Source organism: Balaenoptera borealis, assembly GCF_965194805.1.
Source record: "Balaenoptera borealis genome assembly, chromosome: 11".
Classification (NCBI taxonomy): Eukaryota; Metazoa; Chordata; class Mammalia; order Artiodactyla; family Balaenopteridae; genus Balaenoptera; species Balaenoptera borealis.
Window position 1 is genome coordinate 110604281 of NC_138868.1, and position 20797 is coordinate 110625077.

Genomic DNA, 20797 nt, shown 5'->3' on the forward strand with positions numbered 1-20797 from the left:
CCCAGCTCTGCTCCAGAGCAAGTGCATCCACCGCCCTGGGCCGGTTCCCAGGAACCTGACACCTGTACACGGATTCTGATAGAACATGGTCTCCTGTATCCAGAGGCTGGGGGGCCTGTGACATTGGATTTCATGTCCAAACACAGGAAACAGCAAATGGAATTGTGGGCCACCCTTCTGTACTAAACAACAATAACGACACCAAAAACAACTTCAGTTAATTAACACTCTTGAGCTGTTTCCACATTTTAAGCACCACGCATCTCTGATTATACCCTTTTTGTCGAGTGGATCCCGTTCTAGTGAATTTGTTTTCTATATCCGCGCAGAAGTGAACTCTAGCCTTCCTCCACGCCTGTCAGTTTTCCTTCATCCGCCTCAGGCCTCTCCTGTTCCCCTGTCCCCATTTCTGCATGTCGCCTCTGTGATCTCCCAAGGAACCTCACTCACTCGAGTTTGGTTCCCTCCATCTGGATATTCTCTGTGTCCCTTTCCCTCGTCCATCCCTCCTTTCCTTAGTCCCTCCTAGGCCCCCAGGCTCTTTTTCTCAGTGTTCAGAGGACACAGCGTTTATAGCTCCTGGGTTCAAGCCCACTGACCATCACAGGAGCCCCTGATATCTGGATTATATTCACTGACAAAGAGCAGAAAGACCCCGACACCTAGTGGGTGTCCAATAACATTTCTGAATTGGCTTATTGACTGAAAGGTAATTTCACACATTTTGAGCTGGGGACCCTTCTAAGTCAGAGCAGTGCAAGATGGCAGGAACTTCAAGAGATACTGAGCTCTCTGCCATCCAGACATTGGCCAGCTGGTGGCCCAGGTATAAAAACTGGGTGACATCTAAGAGTCAGAAACTGCTTTGCAGCAATTGTGGTGTTGCAGAAACAGGGCTGGATTTGGAGTCAGAATATGTGTTTCAGGCTCCTATCTGTCACCAGCTCATATGTAACTTCAGTCAAATCACCTAAACATCCCTGAACCTCGGTTTCCTCATCTGTAAAGTAAAGGTCATAGTACCTGGGCTTCCACCTCACAGGGTCCAGGTGACGCTGTGGATGATGTAAATAAAAGCACTTCAAATGGAAAGTATTATGTAAAGATCAGGTCTGAAAATTCTCTGCCATCAGCAGTCTATAAATTGTAGGATCTAACAGAAATTACAAACAGGAATTCAATAAATTTGAACGAAATTATGATCATGATGCAAAACAGGGACGTGTACTTCAGATTAAAAGGAAGTAAAGACATAAATCCTAAATCTCAAGGTAAAGATGAACCCCAGATTTCACATCTCAATTCAAAATGGTTCTCTGGTTTAAAAAAAAAAAAAAAAAAATCTATAGAAGGCTCTTTGAGATTCTCTCCTAGAATGCTTTTTTAAAAAATAGTTGGAAAAGCCCTCAGAGCTTATTACTTTAATAGACAATTACTGAACATCTACTGTGTGCCAGCCACTATGCTAAGAGCCAGAAGTACCAAGATGGGTGAAGCCAGGCCCAGCCTCCGAGCGTCACACGCCAGTGGGGATGGGCATTGTGCCTGGCCGCTACGGAAACATGAGGAAGGCACAGAACAGGCCAGTCACTACCTCTTTCTCGCATGATTCATCATTTCAGTAAAACAGGCATAGTTACTTTTTTAAAGATAATAATCATAATATTTGTAATTCTGAAAGTGAGGGGTTTTTTTTGGCAAGTCAAAGAAGGGGATATAATTCTACACATGGTATTTGTACCTTAAAAAACACCACAGGGGAATTTCTAACATCTTCCTAGAGCCCAGCCCCAGAATTTAGCTTTAGAAAGAAAGAAAAAAAAAAAAATGTATATATTTATATACATATATCTTCTTACAAGCTGAATTTAAAAACCAGTAAAAAAAAAAAAAACACATTTGCAAATAACAAATATGGTTTGTTTTGGGAGAAGTTCATCATTCTTCCATAAGCTTTTTTTTTTTTTTTTTTTTTCAATTCAATAGGTATATTTCTGAAAGCCGTACAAAAAAGAAAGTGTATTTTTTCTATTTTTGCTTGGGAGGCATTTTTGCAAACACTGTGAAAGTCCGTGAAAAATGTTTACTACAACTGAACAAATAGGAGAAACTGAATCATATGCTCAACTCAGCAGAGGCACTAAGGCTGCAGCATTAACATTTAAACAGCCTTCCTGGTGTTTCTGAAGCTGCCTGAACCCAGTTCATTGTTTAAAAATCACAGTGACTCAACACTGTTAAAAGCATGTAATGCTCTCCTTCAGACTCTGTTAATGTAGCCCTCTGTAGATGCAGACCTAGCAGCAAATAGTCTGCAGGAGTTGCCAAGACCAAGGCCAAATGGAGAGTAATTATTTGAGGCCATGGCCAGCCGCGATTATGGTGCAGCTAGAAACCTACACATGAGTGATTACAGCCTTGTAGCCAATTTCAGCCGTTTTATTATTATTAGAAAAACTCATCGATAATGTAGAAGGAAATGGCAAGTCATCTGGCCCCTGAGAGTACGTTATCCAGTTGGGCAGTAAATGTTTCTACCACTTCCTGAGAGAGGCAATTCCACAATCTAATAATGGCTACTGCCACGCATCTGTTTATTCCTGGTGGTCAGCTGACATTTTTCATATTTCACTTCATCCTGTTGCTCTTAGAAATTTTGTGTCCTTGGAGCACTCTTACCTTCAGCCCTAGCCATCCTTCTCTCTGCCCTGCAGGAAGAAAACGTAGCCTAAAATGATAGCACGTAAAAAGCAAGAATCAACCTTAACGAGACCCTAAATTACAGTGAGCTTTTCCGAATGCTTGCACGCATAATTGCTTTTGATCCTTACAACATTATGCAGTAAAGATACCAAAGGGTATAAACTGTTTTATTCATGAAGAAACTGAGGCAGGAAAAGGTCAAGCCACTTGTCCACATAAAGTCACTGTCAAGCTGGGAATTCTGCAAGACCAAAGGGGATGCTATAAAGTTCATCACTAAATTATCAAACGCTAATTCTGATGGTGTGAAGCTTTGGATTCACCTTTGCTGTCACTCAGATAGCGCTTTCTAAGCGCCGCAGGCATCTCTGCTAAAGCATTGTGTCAAGGAATAATCCCGACTGGTCACCTAGAGGTCTTCCTACTTCTCCTGCCAATTTTCAACTGTTTCACTTCAAATTGTACCAAGAGAAGAGAGCCATCATAATGGACAAGGGACAATTGTAGATTGCCAAAAATGTCTTTTCTGTTGGTGCTTTGGCCGCCTTCCACATTTTTCACTGCGGATTTTCCTTTGTGGTTAAGTTCGGTTTCGAATAACAACGTTAATGAATATTTGCATATTAGAATATGCAGAGGCCTTTTAAATGTTGTCTTACAAGTTATCACTTCCACACTGTGAGGCAGGTGAGTCAATTTCATTATCCTCAGTTCAAAGGTGAGTAAAACAAGGTTTGGGGGCCTTAAGCAACATTCTCCCAATCACACAGCTCTGAGCCTGACTCTGTGCTTTTTGACTTCAAACCCCTTGGTCTTACTGCCATAGTTTGCTACTGCTCATTTACATTCACTGATCAACCTCTAAAGGTGCGAGGTAGCAGCCCAAGCTGGGGCCCAAGCTTCCATGTTTTCTTCACACAATGCCGCACACACCCTGTTTCCTTCCACTCGCTTAGGTCCTTTGAGGTTTAAAGGCCCTGTAGTAATTGGTGATAACGTTGTTCCAATTAGAGGGGAATCTCAAAAAGTTAGAGATGAACAAAATGATCCTGCAAAGTCTTTCCAGCTACACGATTCAATAATCATCTGAATGGCCTTTTGCACTGTGCAATATTGCAACTGGCTTTATTTTGCATCTGACATCTTGATGGTTACGGAAATGGACTGTTTGGGGGAAGAGTGGAGCTGGAAGAGACCCCCATTCATTAAAATGACAACAGTTTCCTCTGTCGTGGACTCAGAGTCACGCACAAGAGGCAACTGCCAAAAAGTGCTGAGAACAAAGGCGGTCCGACTGGGGACCGTAGATTAGCTAGGATGGGAACCACACCAAGATAAACAGAAATGACTTTCATGGAAGATGAAATAAAATGGTTGTTTTGTTTTGGGGCTGTGCAAGATGATATCAAGTTAAACCCTCTGCCAGCAAACCTTTAGGAAAAGCAGACTGTCAGACAAATTTAATTGATTTCTTTATGGAAGTAGCTGAGAACAGAGCGTGCCCGGGAACCCACTGCACTTTTCTTACATTTTAGACGGAGCTTTCAGGAAGCGAGGATGGGGAGGCCCACAATGCTGAGGAGGGATTAGCTTCTGGGGCAGGAGGTGAACCCCGTCGGTGGGGTGGTGTCGGCTCAGGAGACCAGACCTCCCACCTTTCCATCCCTGTGACCCTCTCCCCACCCACCTGCCAAGTTCACGGTACTTGTAGCACCTCACCTCTAAGGATGCTTGATTCAACTGAGGCACCCAGGCGTCTGGAGTTCCCTCAGTGAGAGGCAGAGCACAGAGTGGTGTCATTATCTAGGTTAAGGAGCAGGTTGCTGGCGGCGAAGTGAACGTGGTCGTGGAGAATGAACCCCCTCCGCAGGCATGGGGGTGACATGGGCTTCTCTGGGGGCTCCAGGCTCAGGCCAGTAAGAGGCACAGTCACACTCCGACATCCCCAGTGAAAAGGACTCGAGGAGAGCAGAACGCTTTGCTAGCCTTGACCTACTAAGCCTCCCCACTACTGTGGGCAACTGGGAGGCGTCGTGTTATTTTCTGTTTCACAGGTGGAGGAACGGAGGCACCAACAACAGTGTTTTCTCATTTTCTCAAAATCAGGCTGTAAGGCCAGGGATACACACAGTGGAGGGAAGGGTATTTTTAGCCAATGAGATCATGCTTGTTTTCTCCAGCATTTTCCCCGCTGTGGCGATTTTAGAAAAGAAGAAGGCGTTATACATGCTTAGGGTCATGGAACGCATCCAATTCAGTGAAAAAGAAAAGTATATGAACGATCAGATAATTTGGACACAAACATTGCCAGTCTTAGAGGCACCACGTGGCTCTGGGTAAGTTACTAACCTTTCTATATATCAATGTCTGTGGCTTTTAAATAATTGGGATGAACTCCCCCTTTCCTCCTTTCCTTGTCTCTGGTGGGAATAAGAGCGTCAGAGGGAGGTGTGAAGCCCAGGCTAAGATTTTGTTCTGGCCAGAGGGAAAGAAAACTGTCCTGCTGAGTTTCTGCTGGGAAAACACTCCAAAGGGCCCATGGTTCCCCATGGCCTCAAGGATGCTGGGATTGAGAGCCGAGAGGTGGGGAGGGAGGCTGTGCCTTGGTGCATCGGTGCTGGTGCTGGTGCTGGTGCTGGTGCTGGGGCGATCGGGCTGAACGGTGCGCCTGGTGAGAACAGCATTCTGTTACCTGGCATGGATTTAGGCCGCCCTGCCTTTGAGAATGATTGCCTGATTTTGGGAGTGGGGTGTTCGTGTGTGTGCACACGTGCCCTTGCTCTCACGCTGCTCTCAGGGTGCAGCGAGGCTGCCCTCACCTAAAGGGGCAGCTGTGGGTGAGGGCGTCTGCTGAGGATCTTGGGGGCATCTGCGGGTGTGACCTTGGTGCGGAAGGGCACCGTGTCTGTGGGACCAGAGGGCGTGCTCCTAACGGGCTGTGGGCACAGGGCACAGATGCCTGAAGGACAGCTCCCTCTGAGGAAGAGGGGACGAGGGGACACCCCCTCCCACGCGCCCCAGTGTGTTCGAACTTCTTCTCCTACAGACTGGACTCTGGATCACGATATTTGACCTTGTGCTGTTGGCTCCCTGTCTCTTTTCCATGGAGGCCTCCCCAGACTCTCGGTTAAGTCCTTCATATCTGTCCAGCCTTGTGTTGGGAAAAGTAAAAAATTAGTGTCCTGGAGGCCGGGAGGCGATGACTGCTCGGTAGGGCAAAGGCCTAAACCAGACACGTCCACTGTCACAGGAAGGGGACCCAGGCCTGGCCCCGTGCTGCCCAAGGAGCGGGCGCTGAAAGCAGGCCCAGGGGAGGGACGGAGAGGAAGAGAAGGACTTGGGGGTGTGTGGGTAACACAGGGCATGTAACCGTGTGCCCAGGAGCAGACACCAACACCTCTGAACAATGCGTGTATAAATCTATACATGCACCTTTGCACATACCGGGGAGGAATGACCCAGAAATGGTAAAAACGGGGTGGTAGGAGACAATGCGTCTTTCTTCTTTAAATACATTTGGTAATTTGCTAGTAATAGCACCTTCATTACTATAAAAAGAAGAAATCCTGTGCGTGTATCTCTAGCCCTTATTTGATAAAATGTACTGCCTTGTATCAGCGATCTTAGGAGGACTGACATTCTCTCCGGTAAATTCTTTGCGGGCAGAACTGTTTGGCTAGTTGTGTGCGTCCCTCGTGGCGTCCTGAGCATACCTGGCATAAAGCAGGCCACCACGCATATGGGTGACTCGACTGCCGCAAAGAGTCAGAAAAGTACTAGACAGCGTTGGCAAGTCTGAGCACAGACATACTTCTCATGTTCTTTATGTCCAGTTCCAAAAAGCAAGGATAAATGTCTGAGGAAATACAATCAAGCCCTGTATATTTAAAGTACTGTAGAAATCATCATTATTACCATTCTATGTTATTAAGTTAAACAATATGTGTGAATGGCCCCCTCTCCCCTGTGGTCCCCTCTCTCCTACCTACTGCATGCGAGATGCTTCAATCACATGACAATATTCCAGCAACTACATAGGACAGCCATTATTAATGACATTATTCATGCCATTTTAATAAGAGAGCTGCCATGGGAAAGTGTTAGTAACCTGCTCCAGGATGCAGAACTAGTAAGTAGCTACCAGGAGTCAGCCTGGTCTCAGAGCCCACGGGAACTCCTTCCACCCAACGTGACAACACTGCCTCAGTCCTTGAGGGCAATGAAATGAAGCCCATAAATACTCTGCCATTTACGTATTTGTTATGTCCATCGTTCAGTGTCTGTCCCCCTCCAAGGGAACAAGCACCATGAACACAGGGTGCCTATGGCTTGGATCACCTCCTCAGCAGCTCCTGGACCAGAACACACACCCAACAGTCTTCTGAATGAATGAACGCCGCTGCCATTGCTGGAGTCCCCTTCAGCATGGCAGAGCATTCCAGATGAGCGACGATTCTCCTTACTTCGCAGATTTGTCTCATTAATGCACGTGTGTCTGTGTTTTGTTTGGCTGTTTATTGTTAAACAAAACCTGCTTCACCCGAGGTGATTATCAACTCCCTTTGCCCAACTTGGTTCTGGCTGTTTGTTGTTTCCAAATGCAATCTCATCCATACTCAAATTTCATCTCATCTTTCCGGAACTTTCTGCCCCCCTTCAACACTTCATTTTCCCTCATTAGCGTCGCTTACTTTCTAACATATTACATGGTTTTAAATTACTTGCTTCCTTCAAGGGCAGAGATTTCACTGGTTTGTTTGCTCTTTATTTCTGAGCTCCTACAACAGTGCCTGGCATTTAGTTTGTGTTCAAAATTATTTGTTGAGAGGATGAACAAAAGGTTCAATCCTTTTTATCTTTAAAGAATGAATGTAGGGGCTTCCCTGGTGGTGCAGTGGTAGGGAATCTGCCTGCCGATGCAGGGGACACGGGTTCGAGCCCTGGTCTGGGAAGATCCCACATGCTACGGAGCAACTAGGCCCGTGAGCCACAACTACTGAGCCTGCGCATCTGGAGCCTGTGCTCCACAACAAGAGAGGCCACGACAGTGAGAGGCCCGCGCACCACGATGAAGAGTGGCCCCCGCTTGCCGCAACTAGAGAAAGCCCTCGCACAGAAACGAAGACCCAACACAGCCATAAATAAATAAATAAATTAATTAAAAAAAAAAAAAAGAATGAATGTAACCTGTACTCTAAAAGCATTTTGAAAGAGGAATTGTTTTCCCTTAACTATTCTGCTATGCCATGAATTCAGCCTTCTGAAGGTGACAGCTGGAAGTCTAGACACTCTGAGCTGCTTTGTGTCTGCATGTGGGTAAACCAATCACAGGTCTAAAAGGCTGCCAGGTACATAATCATCTCTGCAGCCCCTGCCCACCTGGCGAGCTGCACAGAGGAGGCCGGGCACCAGGTCACGTCCTCTACACGTGAGGACCCGAGACTGAGCAGGTCCATCTGGCCCAGTTTGCAAAGCTGGAACCTGGCTCGGCAGAGATATGCAATCCAGTCACGCAACCCCTGAGGAGGCACCGTGCTCATTCCCAGTTTATAGGCAGGAATCTGAGGCCCAGAACTGCTAGGGAACTTGCCACTAGGCAGATGCAAAAGACAGGAGATCCCCGTTAGTCTAAACTGCTATTCGTGGGGGGTAAAGTTACATCTGTAAGAGGATAATGAGTGAATAAAGGAACGCATGAAGAGGGCTCCGTGTTCTTGATCTTGCCACCATCCTACCTTACTCAGTCTTCCCTCTTGCCATGCCACTGTGCTCACTCCCCATCTGCCAGTGTCATCTGTCACACCACAGGACAGACCTCTCCCTTCCAGGAAGAGCTCTGATGTCTGGCAAGTCCTGCGGCGGCAGTGCAGAGGCAATTAGCACACAGGCATCTTCCTGCAAGAAAATGCAAACTCTGCTGGTCGTCCTCAAAACCACACCCTGCAGAGCAGAGCGACCCGCTGTATAACCGTCCACCTTGTCGTCTTGTGAAAGCTGGGACCACCCTGCAGCCTGGGGTGCTTCTTACCCTGTCAGGAAAGAGACTCACTCTTCCTTCCAGGAGTAGTCAGAAGTCCCACCAACAGCCTCTGAGGATCCTTTTGCGAGCTGGGCTGCATTCAGATTTCATGAAAATTCCATTTTAACCACTTTGTGATTCTACTTCTCAGTTTCTGTCTCTTCTCCTTTTGATCAATGTTTCTGTACATGCAGATTGCAATGAAGCATCCTAGTAGATTTAAATAATATTCTGAAGATGAGTCTGGAACCGCGTTGGGGGGCATGCTTTCCTTCGAGTAAACCGTTTCACTTTCCTTCTGAGTCCAAGGACCCTGCAGCTGCGGGTGTAGCCGGGCCTCCAGGGCCTCCTGCTCCACTCTGACCGCCTCCCCTTTGGACAGACGAATCTGTTACAAGTCCACGCTTCCTTCTTGAAATGAAAATCCTGGGACAAAGGCTTCCTTATCACCAGTGGAGAGGGTGTAGCACCGGGAAAGGGCAGGGGATGTGGAGGCCAAGGCCAAGGAAAAAGAAACCACAAGAGGAATCGAGAGCAAGAAAGATAACAGAAGGGAAACAGGAAATCAACCTGGAGGCTGGGGGAACAGCTGCAAAGGGAAAACAGAGGGAGGAGGGGTGATATATATTTTTAAACAGCCAATGAAAACTAACAAAGAAATGTGAAAAGAGGTGGAAGGTGACTAAAGCAAGTAAAAATTTTCTTAAGTGAAAGGAGAAGGTGATTGAGAGACTGAAATGTAATCCAAGCATTCCTCACTCGGTGATGTGTATTTGTTTAAAAAAATAAAACGGTGCGCAGACACAGCAAATCTACCTCTCCTGCTTGCCCCCTTGGTGTTTTAACAAACTGGTAGCTGAAGAAATGAGTAATTGCCCTGCCACTCTCTGGATCAGGCCCTGGTTTGCACACCAGCCCAGGGTCAGGTTTCCGGTTGTTTCCATTAATAGAGGGGTGTGTCCTTTCAGGGTACTGGACCCCTCCCACATCCCTACCTGTAGTAAATGACTACAGTCAATTATACCCTCCCTTTCTCTGTAGGACATTTTACCAATCATCATCAGGTGGGTGTTTTGTTATTATTATTATTATCATTATCATGTTCAATGACCAACTATCCAAGCCTGGCTGCGTTGATAGAAAATCTATTGCAACCTGGGTGTCAGGGCAGCACTGGTGATTACTTTGAAGACAACTGCAGCAATGTTGAGAGAAAATTATCACTGAAATGATCCAAAGGAGTAACTAAGAAAAAATCTTTTTTTTCCCCCTAATTTTCCTAAAGAACAAGCTATCTTCCTTGGGAAAATGTATTTCAAGTGCAGGCTGTTTGGGAAGACTCCCAGGGTGACTGTCGGATTGTTCTTAGGAAATAGCACCCCACCCTGGCTCTTGCCGCTGGGTCTTGGGAGGGACCTGAGTCAGGTCGTTACTACTGATCAGAATAGACAGGTGAAACCAACAGATGGGCCCTGGTTAAGCAACATGGACCTGAAAGAAGCTTTATAAATGAAGCCCTAAGGCGGATTAATGAAAAAAGCTGCTCTGACGATCTGTGTTCAGGTGAGGTTCCTGGCGCTACGTGGGTCTGGGGAGCAGGGGTCCACGAGGAGCCTGGGGACGCTTACTTGGCTAGTGAGTCACAGTGCAAACAAAAGTGGAGAAATACGGGTTCAACTCTTAGCATAACTAAAAACACCTTTCTTAGTCGACATAGAACCAACCTCCCCCTCACCAGCTACCAGAAAAGATCTAAGATACATTGCAACCCCAGCAAATATTTAAGGAACAGTCTCAGATCCTAATGGAATGTTAGGATCATCTGATACAATCTACGTAAGCTTTTCAGTGTGCCAAGTATTATAATTTGAATATTCCCAAAGAACAGGGGGGATGTACTTTGAAATCCACGAAACTTTCCGTTTTTGCAAAAATGTATAATTATTCACTTTATGTAAAGTGGAAAATGCAATGTACCCACGCTACACACTGTTGAACCCATTCCTTCTCTGGGTTGCACTGAAAAATGATCAAGTCTTGCATTTAAACCCTGTGTCTATCATCTTGGTCAAGTCACTTCTGAGTCTTGATTTTCTCTTCTGCACAATAGGAATAATAATATCAAACTTGTCCTTTGTTGCATAAGTCAGTGACCCAGGCAACATTATGGGTGCTCAGAAAATGGTAACTTCCATTCATCCAGCCAGCCATCCATTTAGCCATCCAGCTAATAAATATTTACTGAAGTGACCATGCAGACACCACTCTGTGTGGTAGGGAGTCACCATTTATCAAGACAGCTGGGCTACTCTGATTGCTTTGCTGGAGGGAGTGGGTTAGATTTTCAAGCACCAAAACGCAAATTGATATATGTACCACGGTATTGCAGCCCAGGTGTCAATAAATAATTGTTGGGAGTTGCACTCATGAACACAGATGAGATCAATTTTAACAAATAAAAGAAAACTTGAGAAATGATGGAGAGTTTGAAGGGCTTTGTGTAAGATTCTGTTAAGTCAAAAAAAAAAAAAAAAAAAAAAGGCAAACACGCAGTTCTAGCAGGTCCTGGCAGGGAGGTTGTAGCTCTCAGATGTTTACCACTGTCCAAGTCCAAACAAAGTCCAGTGCAAGGAAGGCAAAAATTCACACTGGTTTCACAGAAGTTGGGAATTGACATTCTTGACAAACACTTCTTCCCAACAAAGCTTAAGCCCAGCAGGTCCTCACGGAGTGGAGACTCACGGCTCACAGAGGGAGAGGCGTTTTGAGGGCAGATAGAATGTCTTTCAAAGCAGGACCTCTGAAGGATCCCAGCAACTCCTTGGCACAAATCCTTTATGATCTGAGTTCAGGGCCATCTAGTTCTGTCCCTTTAATACCGTCGGTCAGGACTACAAGGGAAACATCATCACTCAGGATTTCACCTTGCAAATAAACAGCTCTGAACCGCAGCCAGAAGCAGTGGAATCTCTCCAAGACATTATCTGGAAAGAGTCAGTGCATATGGCGCCTCAAGTTCCATTAATCACCCTCATGCTTACAGAACTTCTTAATGGCTTTTATGGTTTATCCTTTGAACGCCAACAAAGAGTGTGATTTTTCCTGGCTTATTCTATTAAACAGAAATCAATATCTAATATAAATGTGCCGACGGTAGGATATTTGGAAAGGCTGGGAGTGAACTAGCGCCCCAGTTTTATCTTACCCTGTGCAGAATGGAAGGGGGAGGTTGAAGATGAAAAGAAAGGGTACACATGCCCGGTGCTTTCTAAGGCATCAGACACACCAGCTTCAGGAAGGGCGCTTGTACTGCCGATCTGGATCTTTGAGGGTAGAGGATGTGGGTTTTGCTTTTCAAGACAGGTAAGGTTAGGGAGGCGTCCACAATCACAGACTGTTAAAGAAAGTGAAGCAAAAAGATGCTCAATATTCTCCAGGGTGTGGTTTTACATAAGGAAACGTGACTGGCGTGGTTGTTCTCGGGAGAAGAGAAGCAGGGCTTCGCGTCCAATTTCTGACTCCACGTGTGCTGGGAGCTGAGTAAACGACCCACTCACTTCTCAGTGTGCCAAGAGGCAGCAGCCGCCTTTTAAAAGTGAGGTATGTCCCACGAAGTGAGACGCAGCAGCTGTATTCTGCAGAGATGGACGTGCAGAGTGTGAGATCTATCTCTTCAACCTGCAGAGAAGGTTTGAACCATTCCGTTCTGAAATCCGTGGTCAGCGTTTCAGATGGCGGTCATTGACGGGAACTGAGCCGACCAGCAAAGACCAAAACAAACTCTTAGAACAGAAAGGCTTCACTGAAAAGGTGGTTTTCTTAAAAGGTGATGAAATCTTCCCTTGAATGAGGGTGAAAGAAAATGTGAGGTCTTCAGAAAATGAAGGATTCAAGGCTGGTACCAAACCATGAGCAAAGAACAGCACCTACACCAGACCCGCCGGAGTCTGGACCCAGCCCGGCCACCCATTAATCACGTTAACAGCAGGAGTGCACTTGACTTCCCAGTCCTTAGGTCCTTATTTGTAGAAAGGGGCATCAACGGTTGTCCTGCTTATTTCATGCCTTGCTCTAAGAGTCTTAACAGATAACATGTAAACAGCTAAGAACAAGGACCCTTCACTCTCACAATCCCCCGGGGACCCCCTAGCTGGTGATGTCAGTCTGGAGGGAATTTGGCTGGAAGGGAGCCATGACCTGCCTCCTTCACCAAACTCAGGGTGGACGGTCAGCATCTTCCCTAATATTCTACCCCAGATTTCACTCCTTACCCAGCCTCAAAGCTGCGGTCATGCAAAGAAGCTTTTCCTCAAGAAGGCTGAGAATCTAAACACTAGTGACCAGACTAATGTGAATGATTATCCAGTGTGGACAGTCACGGGAACATCACCTAGAAGATCCTATTTTTAATTGTTTGCATTTTATCTTATTCTTTGTTTCTCTGACAAATATAAATAATGACACTAACTCATGCACCATTTCCATGTGATAATTTTTACTGGCTGGTGGTAGATCTGTGATGATGGCTGGCATAGGAAACACTGACCATCACCTTCAGAGCTGGAATGTTCTGACACTCTGTACAGGTATTGTGACGAGGACACAGTACAGCGTGACTGAAATTCAAGGATCTGGTCCCTAAGTCTGCACATTCCATCTTGCAAACTCTGGTTAAGAGTCCCTAAGTCTGCACATTACATCTTGCAAACTCTGGGTAAGAGGTAAACTCACCAGAGGCTCACAGGCCACGAGTGACCCCTGCACTGGGCTGTGATCACTGCTTAACAGTTACGACAGGAGGTGTCAGAATCACGTTCTTCAACATACCTCACTTCACATGGCTCAGTGGCAGGAACCTTATACAAATAAAATTAGCATAAGAGAGCTACTCTCCTCACTGACGTCAAGAGTCTAAAACAAAGCAAAATGGACGTTGCTGGTTCTGGTTTTACTACTGTTCTATAGATATTTACGGAGCTTCTGCTACAGATCGGACATTGTACTGTGCAGCTATATAAGAAAAACATGAAACGTTGGTAGTGAAAGTATGGAAAGTGCACAGCCAACGCTACAAAGCCCTCAATGAACCCAAAGACCAACACGGCATAGGGTGAATGAACTAAAGACCACTCTGAACTTCTCCACTCAGAGCTTTTCAGAAATCAACAAATTAAAGATAGGCAAAGAGACACAAAAGTTTCTCTAGGTTTCAAAAAACAAAGTGAGGTGATATTAGAAAGGAAGATTTAAAATAGAATTCAGACTTTGCAAGTTCTTAGCAGCAGCCCATGAACCAAATTACATTTTGCAAGAATTAAAGTGGGAAAGATACTGGGAAAGTTAGCTCCTGCCTCCGGAGTGACATTTTTGTGATAAAAACATGATGGATGAGAATAACAAACTTCAGTGTGAAGTTATGCTGAACATTTATTAAAACTCTTGCACTGAGGAGCTATACAGCAAGTCCCAGGTAACTGCTATCCTGAAAGAGATTAATAAAAGACTAGTTCAGGGTTAATGAGTAGATTTTTCTTCTTTTTGCATTTGTAATAATAGTGGAAAATATTCTAAGAGCCTATTGCATGCATGGATCATTTTGGGGAAACAAACAAGCAAACAAACAAATAGAAACACACACTGTCCCATCATACCTTCCTTATGGTAACTCTGGCATTTGGGGTATCCTGAGATCTTTTTCATAGAAAGATAAAGTAAGATTTCAAATCAAATCACATGCGAATTACATGATTTCTCCTCTCCAGAATTAATTTGCATCCCTAACCTGCAGAGTTAAAATCCAGCTCATTCCCAGATGCTATCAAGTACTTTTTACTTTTCCGTGCCTCCTTTACTTCCAAATCCTATCTCACCATCTCAATTTATCCCTTAAACTTTTGATTGTTTCTTTAGTTCTCTCTTTCAGCCCCTTGAGCTTTCTCCAATCAATCTGTAAAGGACATGACATTAAATAATTGGGACCTATGCATGCACGCACATACAAAACAAACACAGACTCTCTTTTGAGAGTGTATCACCTATTGTTAAAACTCTTACAAATCTAAGTGTGTCTGTGCCTATGTATCTCTTCTGATTGCAAACCCAGTTGACCTTATCTTTTGATTAACTTGGTATCTTATTTTCCCCCAGTATAATATCACAAAGATATTCAATGTTCAAAAAAAGCCTTAGTTGATTATAACCATAATTGAGACACACAGGGATTAATTTGAATTAAGCAGCAACTCTACAGATGCTCAAAATAGAACTCAGAATACTGGCTTACCAGTTCTCACTCTCAGCCCTAGGTAAGGCCATAAAATGTAAAACACTGTGAGCACATTTTACAAAAAGTCAATTAAAATGTACAAAATAAAGTGAACACCCAAAAGGAAATGTGATTCAGGAAATGAACTGATTAGCATTTACAGTAATTACTAGAGATTACTACCAAATTACTAGCCAAATTGCTGGTAGAATGGTCATATTATTCTACTCCTTCTAAGAACGTTGCATACCAATTTCAAGTAATTGTACATCATTTCCTTGCCAGAGTCCAGACAGTAATTTGAAACTGATACCCATTCAGGGTCTCCATACCACCTCCCCTACCTCTGAGATGGAGCTGGATTTTGCTTTAACCTGCACACAACACTCCCTGCCCCCGCCAGCCATCCCCGGCTTCTTGCCACTTTTGGCCAAAGTAATATCAGGATGGGATACAACGCTGCATAAAAATAGTCTTGTTATAAGTCTGACCTTACCACTGTGTGGTCATTCACATGACCTGACTCGAGAGGGGCTCACATAAGCTGTCCTCGCCACTTGGGGGTCATGACCACCTGAAATGTCACCATTTAAACTGAAGCTAGGATGAAGCATTAGGAAGAATCTAGTGGATCCACCTACATGGACATTTTCAAGAAAAGGAGATCCCTAGCTCTAGAAAACAAAGATTCTAAAATGGGGGAAAAACAGGTAAGGGAGGAAGGTCTTCAAAACAGATTTGGTTTTGGGAAGCAGATGCTGAATTGAAGTCTGGAGTTCAAGATGTTTATGAGGAACCCACACCCGGGAAAGGAAGCAGAAGGAAGCAGGATCAGGGAGAGAAGGAACTGGACCAGGGCTGCCGGCCCCAGCGCAGCTCAGCCGGGATGCGGGCTCCGCTGCCTGGTGGGAGCTCGGAGACAGTAATGCCCATCCCATCACGGTTATCTCACCAGGTGTCAAAACAGCCTGAGGGGCTTCCCTGGTGGCGCAGTGGTTGAGAGTCTGCCTGCCAGTGCGGGGGACGTGGGTTCGAGCCCTGGTCTGGGAAGATCCCACATGCCGCGGAGCAACTAGGCCCGTGAGCCACAACTGCTGAGCCTGCGCGTCTGGAGCCTGTGCTCCGCAACAAGAGAGGCCGCGATAGTGAGAGGCCCGCGCACCGCGATGAAGAGTGGCCCCCGCTTGCCAGAACTAGAGAAAGCCCTCGCACAGAAACGAAGACCCAACACAGCCAGAAATGAATAAATAAATTAATTAATTTAAAAAAAAACAAAAACAAAAACAAAAAAAAACCAGCCTGAGGCTGATACCCCCAACCTGCCTTGGTCATTGATATGAGCTGCCCTGGGAAGGGGGATGAGAAGCCACAAAGGAGCAGTTTCACAGAAGCTGGGAGGACGCGGATGGGGGTGACCAGCTGGGCAGGGATCTGGGCAAGTAAACCACAGCCAGATGGAGGGATCCCCCATAAACGTCTACTCCGCAGTTCTGGTTGGTCCCAGACCCTGTACTAAAGAGCTGGGCAAGATCCCAACCTAAAAAATACATAAAAATAAAAATGCTATCTTCAGAAAACAAGAAATGACACGACCAGCTCTATCATAAAAGATACACCAGTGACTGCAAAAATGTTGTTGTCTTTTCAAATCAGCCTAAACTGGATTTCCAAATTAGCAGCCCCAACTGTGACTGTGCAGTTACTTGCATTCAGAGTGCTGAAAAGTTGTGTTCACAGTTAAGAGAGAACCATCTGACATAAGGCTACCACATTTCCCCCTTCTCAGAATCTGGGAAATGTGGCTCATTTGCGTATTTAGCATACATTTGCATTGTGTTCAATAGCCCCTAACTCTAATTATGTAAAATAAGATAAATTCGTGCATTTTACTGTCATTGCATTCCAGCCCTGTGGTTAGGGGCTAAAGAGACTTAACCCAACTTCTTCCTCCTCCTTCTGGCTTATTCCCTTTGGGATCTGAAGTCATTTGGTGTTCAGGCTGGAGACATTTCAAGGAAAACCCCCAACTATAGTGGGGGGGGGGGAAGAGGGCACAAAAAAAGGAACAACCAGCCATATACAGAAATAGGGTTGTGCATTTCCTACCTTAAAGTACCTTTAAGTGCCAACTTGATAAAATAGGAAATAAAAAATGAACCATGTAAATATTTTTATAAGTAAATATAAGGCAAATTGCTTTTAAACAAAACAAAAAGTAATAGAAAACCAAATGCGGTGCATCATGTTTTCAGTGACGTGCAAATTCCTATCAGGGTGGAAATGATGTGTTTGTAGATGGGAAGCTGGCCCAGACAGCAGCAGGAGCCTTGAAGGAAGGCAGCCAATGGCCAGCGAAGGTTGTCTCTGCCCTCCGGCCTTTCGTTTTCATCCCATGCTCTCTGACTTTGAGTGGTCTTCCTATCCCCTTGGAGAGATACTTGATATTTCTAGATCATTCTGGAATCTTGACATTTATTAACATGCCCATCATACCTCACTAACTCTTCCAGCCCACTCCTTTACCTGATCACGGTAGGAAGCCCACCTGGGTGGAGGGTATAAAAATGAACAAGAGAAAAAAAAAAAAAAAAAAGAACAGGAAATACAGACCCAGATTGCTACTGGAGCCACATGGAAAACTGAGAGACAAAGTGGTTACAATATAGCAAGTTCTATAAGTGCAACATGTAACGAGTGCACACAAAACCGAATGCCCAGACCTGCCTGAGGAGTGACAAAGCAGGGGTGAGTAGGCCATTAGAGGTTTCCAGAAGGAGAGAATGTCTCACCTTGCTCAGACTAAAGAAGTAAGGAATTCACTAGTACAAGTGGGAGGAGGACTTTGTAGGCAGTGGGAATTACACATTTAAAAGCATTTACATCCACAAGTTTGAGTGTCCAGTGAATGGATCCCAAAATAGTCCCTGTGTTTATGGAAACAAAGAGAAAGGAGCTTGGCTGTGATGGATGGGACAGAGGGCACAGAGAAGGTGAGACCTCCCTGTTAAAGTCAGAAAGGTCAGATTTGAGGACAAGCTGTCTTCAGCAGGAAGAGCCTGCACACGCAGAGCCCTGACCGTGGCTAAGTGTGTCTTATGCTAGAAACGAGCGTACCTCTTTAACTACAGCCATGGGAAGGCAGCAGTAAAATACAGACCAAGGTGTCTAAGAAAAATGTTCTATACATGATGGGGGCCATTATTTATTATTTTAAATAAAGAGGAGGCAGCAATCACATTAATTATTTTTTAGGTCAGGCACTGTGTTTGGCACACACATTTGGGCGTTCTTTGTAGAAAGTACAGACAGGAGAGTTAGGAAGATGCCTGAAAGGTATACAGGGTTAATTAGCCCTGTAAACTAGGAGGCTGGTGTAGAGGCTGTTACAGAGCCTTTGGAATGTTCCAGGTGTGAATGGAAGGAGCTCACATTAGGTAGTGGATCCACATTAGTAGGTGGATTCTAATGGGATAAATAGGAAGGGTGGGCATAATGGCATTTTGAAGAGAGACTGACATCACATGATTTGATTCAGGTTGGATTTGATTCAGGTAACACACAAGAATGGTGCTTGGGACTTCCCTGGCAGTCCAGTGGTTAAAACTTCGCCTTCCAATGCAGGGGGTGCGGGTTTGATCCCTGGTTGGGGAGCTAAGATCCCACATGCCTCGTGGCCAAAAAACCAAAAAACATAAAAGAGAAGCAATATTGTAACAAATTCAATTAAAAACTTTAAAAATGGTCCACATCAAAAAAATCTTAAAAAAAAAAAAGAATGGTGCTCAAGTTCTGACTCTGACTAACTAGGAGAATGACAGGCACAGGGGAATCAAAAAGATGGAGGAGGGCTTCCCTGGTGGCGCAGCGGTTGAGGGTCTGCCTGCCAGTGCAGGGGACACGGGTTCGAGCCCTGGTCTGGGAAGATCCCACATGCCGCGGAGCAACTAGGCCCGTGAGCCACAATTACTGAGCCTGCGCGTCTGGAGCCTGTGCTCCGCAGCAAGAGAGGCCGCGATAGTGAGAGGTCCGCGCACCGCGATGAAGAGTGGCCCCCGCTCGCCACAACTAGAGACAGCCCTCGCACAGAAACGAGGACCCAACACAGCCATAAATAAATAAATAAATAAATAAATTAAAAAAAAAAAAAAAAAAAAAAAAGATGGAGGAACACAGAGGGGAGAGAACTAACTTTTATTACGTACCAACTTGTATTTCTAGTATCGACCTATCAATTTTACATTCTTTAGCTCATTTAATCTTTATGAAACCCTTATAAGATAAAAACCATTCTTCTGGATAAAGAAATTGCAAATCAAGGAGGTTGTGCAAATTTCCCAAATAAACTGCAGAGCCCAAACTGAATCCTGGATCTACCGGGCTCCAAGTTCCGTCTCGGCTCTTATCAATATGCTGCATGTGCTCTGAAGAGAAACATGGTGTGTTTAGACTTAGGCATGGTGAGTTTGAGATGCTAGTGGAACATCCGGGAGGAAATATCTAGCAAGCAGTTAGACATAATAGGATCACAGATTTATAAGGCTGGAAGGAATCTTAAGAATTACATAATCATGGAACCTAAATTCCAAAAAGAGATTAGAGCTGAGGCTCTCCATTTGGGAAAATTAACATGCTAGGGCATGCATGAAATCACTATAGGAGGGAAAGTGTATGTTAGAAGCCTACTGACTGTCCTTTGGGTGTGCCCACCTTTCTGGGACAGAGGGAAGGAATGAGGCTTACTGACAACAGAGCAGAGGCTTCTTGAAAAGGGAGGAGATAGTCAAGGTAGCTCACACGTCAGGAGTGGCAGACTGTTAGGAGAAAGACGGGTAAATCAGAAATGCTAGAAATTTTAGAGAAGTCAAAGAAAACAAGGTTACTGTCCGTGGCTGTTCATAGTTCCTTGGCTGCCTTAGAGAGAACCTGTCAAAGAAACAAGGAAAATAATATAAGGAGACAAATACCAGGGGTGAGAAAGACTGCCTGGGTTTCTTTCTTTGACTAGATCTTGGAAGAGAAAATACAATTTATGGGAAGACATGTAGTGTGGGAATTCTGTGAAAATGTATTTTGGTTTGCTGTGGTTTAGAGAGGATATCACATGTTACAAAATCACTTGGGGTTTGTTGAGATGAAAACTGTTGACAGCTACGTACACATTCAGAGCAATCCTCATATTTTTGTGCAAGATTTCAATAGTGGCTACAACTAAAGGTCTACCATATTTGCCACACGTGCCTACATGCGCACATACAAATAATTCAGGAGCATTACAAAATTATTTCTACTAAAATTATATAGACGGATATACCCAAAGGTGCTTTTTCAGGGCACTAAGAAATAGTTGCTCAGATCAGTGTGACACATTAGTTAAAAAATTGTGGTTTCCAATGGAGATCGTTTCCTAAGGGAAAATGCTGAGCTACAGAAATCTATGCCCAGCTAATCATTGGTGAAATGACAGAGGAGTCCCAAGCCTACGCTGGGCGTTTGCTGTGGGCAATGGACAGCAAGTACCCAGATCATAGGCTGCCCCTCTCTGCCCCATCTTCCCTCCCACCGTATAAATCAACTTACCAAAGAGCCACAAATGCACCCCACTCCCAAATGCCATGGATCTCCAGGTGAGCCATGGCATAAGATCATTTCCTAAATGGCCTGTGACATTATCTGCAGGGCACTACCATGGGTGCCGCTTGAAAGAGATGCCTAAAATAGGAGGGACTGGGGAGGTCTACATTCCAGTGGCTGCAAAACACATGTGGATTCCTACTAGAAACAAGCTGGCATGTCCAATAATCTAAAACCAC

At 44.9% G+C, this 20797-nt stretch overlaps 1 protein-coding gene and 1 long non-coding RNA gene across 8 annotated transcripts in view; one reads left to right on the forward strand and one right to left on the reverse strand.

Annotated features, from left to right (window-relative positions):
- OPCML (opioid binding protein/cell adhesion molecule like) overlaps positions 1-20797 on the reverse strand; it is a 1243265-nt gene that overhangs the window by 432309 nt on the left and 790159 nt on the right. The gene's annotated exons all lie outside the window — the stretch shown is intronic.
- Positions 18848-20797, forward strand: part of LOC309605343 — a 161122-nt gene continuing 159172 nt past the window's right edge. The window contains exon 1 of the long non-coding RNA XR_014231348.1: positions 18848-19011. This is a non-coding gene — a long non-coding RNA (uncharacterized lncRNA). The remainder of the gene's footprint in view (positions 19012-20797) is intronic.